At 50.0% G+C, this 5275-nt stretch overlaps 1 pseudogene; it reads right to left on the bottom strand.

Moving 5' to 3' along the window:
* Positions 1-3253: 3253 nt before the first annotated feature.
* Positions 3254-4147, bottom strand: LOC129676073 (glyceraldehyde-3-phosphate dehydrogenase-like; annotated as a pseudogene).
* Positions 4148-5275: the final 1128 nt, after the last annotated feature.

Raw genomic sequence — 5275 nt, 5'->3', positions numbered from 1 at the left:
GAGCAAGGGCTCTGCTTCAAAACAGAGAACAGTGACCAGAGAGGACACAGCCGCTCCAGGACTTGTTATTTGATGAGTTGGGTGATGCTGAGACACTGAAATCCCACGACCCCAACTTCTTACTCAGTGATTTTAAGAATAAATGACGTCAGCAGCCCAAGAGTCAGAACTGTTCACACATGGGGTCTGAACTTTGATGATACTGTCAAAAAAAAAAAAAATCACAGAAGGAGCTGATGTTTTCTGAGCACTCCATGAGTGCACTCAGTGCTCATGATTGTCGTGTGCCTCAGCCTTTGCACCAGTTTGAACTACTTACCTCCGTGAACCTCTTTTTGGAGCTGGGGAAGCTGAGGCACAGAGAGGTTGAATAATTGTCCAGGGGTACAGAGCTGGGAAGAAGTTAAGATCTAAGCTGGACAGTGGCGGTGCCTGCCTCTAATCTTAGCACTCTGGAGGCAGAGGCAGGCCACACAGAGAAACCTTGTCTGGAAAACCAAAAACCAAACCAAAGCCTCCCACCCCCAAAAAAAGGTCTTGGTCTCTGAGAAACAGAACCCAAATGTGCATGCTCCAAGGATAGATAACACTGCCCTTGCCCCACCTTTCTCTTGTTGGTCATAGCATGAGAAGTCACGTAACCTCACACCATGGCATGCAAGTGTCTCCAGTTCACCTCTTCCTGGAAGCCTCCACTTGCTCCTCTGCATCTGGGTTCCGCTCTAGAGCTGTCACAGCTGTGAGTCTGGGGGGCAGGTCACTCTGTGAGAAAGGCTCAGGGCACTGACTGGGATCTGCTGCTCTTGAATCCTGCTTTTGCCACTAAGTCAGTGAGTCCAACCTGTTCTGTGAAGGCCTCACTTTTCTCCTCTGAAAAATGGGTGGAAGAGCCTGTGCCTCGCTTGACTGCTGTGAGGCTTAAGGGAGGGACTCAGAGGAACTTAGCCTGTGGCCCGCCACTGGTGGTGCTCAGTGAGACACTGGCTGCTGCTCTCATGGCTGTGCACGTGTCTGTTCCTGAACTCAGTTTACTGGTTCGGTTTTCTTGACAGTAGGATGCGCTCAAGGGTTTAGAAATTGCTTCACCAGGCAATACCTGTGCTTTTGTTTTTGACTGACAGTTTCTGGTTGAGCACATTTGGGGAATGTGTGCATTTCTGGTGTAGAGTGATGTCCTGTGCATTAACAGATCCAGCCCCTCACATATTGTGGATTGGCCACGAAAGCATGTGTAATACAATGTAACTCTTTAAGCAATTTTGATATGTCCCAAGATTATTATTGTCACAATCCACAGCTTCATGCTGTCAGCATTTCTCAGCTCAATCTTTCGTTTTACCAGCTGGTGAGATCCTGTGCTGTTCGTGCTTCTCTGTGTGGCTTATCTCATTTAATGAAGCACCATCCAGGATCATTTGTGTGGTTGTAAATGGCAGGACTCTGCCCTCTTTTAGGGCTGTATAGTATTCCACAGTGTAGCTGTGGCATGTTTTCTCCGTGTATCCATTGATGGACACATGTGCTTCTGCATCTTGGCTATTGTGGAGGGCACTGCATGGGGACAGCTATCTCTTCAGTGTGCCTGTTTCTATGCTTTTAAAAGGAATCTAAAATTCCTGGACACAGGACCCAGCGGTGGGATGGCTGGGTCATGCAGTCATTCTGGTTGGACTGCCTGTGAGCTCCATGCTGCTTTCCCGGTGTCTCCGTGAATTTACGTCCTTACCAACAGTGTTCAGGGCTCACGCCATTGCCACGCCTGTGATCTCTATTGGCTGCTGACAGTAGCTCTCCCAACAAATGTGGGTTGACGTCGCCTTGGCGTTTGGACTTGTATCTGTCTCCCTGACAGTTAAGGAGTGAGAAACCTCTGGCCTCTGGCCACGTACCATGTGTCTTCCTTGGTGTCTGTTCAGGGTTTGCACGGCTCCTTTTATCTTGCTGTTGGCTTGGATTCCTTGTGTGGTTTGCATATGATTTCCCTGGCGTTGCCCATGATTTTTCCTGGTCATCCTCTCGTTGCCAGCTGTTTGTCTTTGCTTTCATTGTTTGTGAATTTCAGCTTGCCAGCAAGACATCTTTGTGTACATCGGCTGCATGGTCCTTTCCCTCTGCGCTCTCTGCCTTTGGGTCTAACACTGCAGCTGCCTTCTGGTGTCGGCGTCGAGATGAGAATCGAACTTCCTTCTTCATCTTGCAGATGATGCGTTTCCCCAACATCGCTACTGAAGAGACTGGCTTTTCGTTGTGTGCTTCGTTGGCTCTGTTGAGAGCAATCATCCAGAAATAATGTGTGGGTTGATAGCTGGGCTGTCCATTCTGTTCTGCTAATTAATGTGTCGATTTTTACACCAGGGCCACGCTGCCTCAGGCACTACAGCTTTGTAGTGTATTTGAAGTCAGGAATGCAATAACCACCCTCCTTGCTGGCTCTAGAGGGGTTCATACTTACTAGGCAAATGAGCTCTCCACTGCTGAGCTCCACCACCCCAGCGCTGTTTTATTTCACGAAAGATTAGTTTAGCTGGTGTAGGTGTTTTTCTTCCCTGTGGTTCCATACAAGTTTTAGGAATGTTTGTTCTTTTCCTGTGAATCTTTGTAGCAAGTGCATTGAATCTGTAGATCCCCGTGGGCAGTGTGGGCCTTTGAGCAGCGTTAACCCTTTCCGTCTGTGGACAGGGGGTGTTTTTCCGATTACGTGTGCTGTCTGTATTGTCTTTCATCCATGTTCTATGCCAGGGATTCTCAACTAGTGGTTGGGGGGGGGGCTGGAATGACCCTTTCATGGTGGGGGTGGTTGTCGAATTTCAGGTATCCTATGCAGGAAGGAGCCTATTGCTAGTGGGCCTCTCTGGTCCTGCCCGAGGCTCCTCACTCTCGCTGTCTCTCTGGATGATGAGGTGAGAAAGGGTTTGTGTGCAAGGACTGGCGGAGTCCCTGCTGGCTTCCAGAGCTTTGGCATGGGAACAGTGAGTCCAGGAGTAGGACACTGGTGTTTTACTTGTGGCCACATTTTCTGCAGGACTTTAATCGTGTGCCCTTTTTTTTGGGGGGGGCGGGTGCAGTGAGCTTTATTGATGGTATTCAGGAAAGTAGGGTTCCCTGGGTCCCTCCCACTACTCTAAGGGTCTGAGATGGAGACTGTGAGGGAGATGCTCAGTGTCAGGGGCTGAGTTGGGACAGGGACTCCTCAGCAGCCGAGGGCCTCTCTCTTGCTCTCGTGTCCTTGCTGGGGTGGGTAGTCCAGGGCTTCTTACTCCTTGGAGGCCATGTAGGCCATGAGGTCCACCACCCTGTTGCTGTAGCCATATTCATTGTCATACCAGGAAATGAGCTTTATAAAGTTGTCATTGAGTGCAATGCCAGCCCCAGCATCAAAGGTGGAAGAGTGGGAGTCACTGTTGAAGTCGCAGGAGACAACCTGGTCCTCAGTGTAGCCCAGGATGCCCATTAGTGAGCCCTCGGCTGCCTGCTTTACCACCTTCTTGATGCTATCATACTTGGCTGGTTTCTCCAGTTGGCATGTCAGATCCACAACAGACATGTTGGAGTAGGAACACAGATGGCCAGGCCAGTGAGCTTCTTGTTCAGCTCTGGAATGACCTTGCCCACAGCTTGGCAGCACCAGTGGACACAGGGATGATGTTCTGGGCAGTCCCACAGCCATCACACCACAGCTTCCTAAAGGGGCCATCCACAGTCTTCTGGGTAGCAGTGATGGCATGGACTGAGGTCATGAGACCTTCCACGATGCCAAAGTTGTCATGGATGACCTTGGCCAGGGGGGCTAAGCAGTTGGTGGTGCAGGAAGCATTGCTGACAGTCTTTGGTGAGTCGTCGTACTTCTCGTGATTCACAGCCATCACAAACATGGAGGCATTAGCTGAAGGGGCAGCGATGGTGACCCTTTCAGCCACACCCTTCAAGCAGGCCCCAGCCTTCTCCATGGTGGTGAAGGCACCAGTAAACTCCACAACATACTGGCACCAGCATCTCCCCATTTGATGTTGGCAGGCTCTCGCTCCTGGAAGATGGTGATGGGCTTGCTGTGGATGACAAGCTTCTTGTTCTCAGCCTTGACTGTGCCATTGAACTTGACTTGGGGAGAGTCATACTGGAACATGCAGATCATGAGGTTGGTGAAAGAGTCATTGATGGCAACACTCTCCACTTTGCCAGAGATACAGGCAGCCCTGGTAACCAGGTGCCTAATACAGCCAAATCTGTTTACTCTGACCTTCACCGTCCTGTCTAAGGGGTAAGGCTGGCACCGCACAAAAAGATGTGGCTGTCTCTGGAACAGGGAGGAGCGGAGAAGCAATCATGTGCCATTCTTCTCCCAGAATTCCAGGCTCCACGTGGAGGCTGAAGCTGCATGTTCGTGTTCAGGCAGACCCCCAGAGGCTTCCATGCCTGTGACCCTCAGGGGACAACCCCACTCTCACAGGACATGTAGGAGGGACTGCTGGAGATGGGGGGGGGCAGCAGAGATGACAGGGTCATGCAGCAGAGCCAGTCCGTCAGCTCTTATGAGCCTACTGTGCACACCGTGGCCACTGACTTCAAGCTGATAGCTTGGATGTGGTCTCAATGGAAAGATTTACACCAGGAAACCGGGCAAAGAGGCTCACCCAGGAGATTCCAGAAGCAGGGCACTGGATAGCAAATGTCTGTGTGGGACCAGTTTGGGAGCCTTGGGGCTTTTGCTGTTATTTGCCTCAGTTGTTTTGTTTGTGTTTTCAGGAAGTAAAGCACCAAGAGCAGTGGGCTCCGTCTGTAGAAACTTCGCAGTCCTATTCATGCCTCCCTGCCCCAGAAACAGCCCCACCCTGAGCTCGGAGTTCTTCATGCTTTAAAAATATTTTCAGTACATATGTGTCCATAAATAATACATGGCACCGCTTTACATAGCCCGAGGCTGGTATCCACGGCACTACACCATATGAGTCGTCCCACAACTTTTATTTTTAAATATATTTTATGTTTTTTTAAAAAGAGTTTTACATGCCGGAGCGTGCAATTAGAGTTCATTCATTTTCATTTCTATATGGTGCCCCGCTGTATAACATACCACCATCAACTTCTTCCTTTCCCATTGATGGACACACAGGCTGTTTCCAACTTTTGTTTTGCTTTTTTTTTTTTTTTTGCGGGGGGTACACATTTGCCCACAACTTGAGAGAATATGCCGAGGAGAGAAAATTCTAGGTGGAGGATGTGAGTCTTTACCTGCCATGGCCGAGGTGCCCTCTAAGGTGGTCACGCAAGCTAGCTC

The sequence above is a fragment of the Psammomys obesus genome, unplaced genomic scaffold, assembly GCF_907164565.1.
Source record: "Psammomys obesus unplaced genomic scaffold, mPsaObe1.curated_primary_1811, whole genome shotgun sequence".
NCBI lineage: Eukaryota > Metazoa > Chordata > Mammalia > Rodentia > Muridae > Psammomys > Psammomys obesus.
The sequence above is the reverse complement of the archived record's forward strand: the minus strand, read 5'-3'. Positions and strand labels throughout refer to the sequence as shown.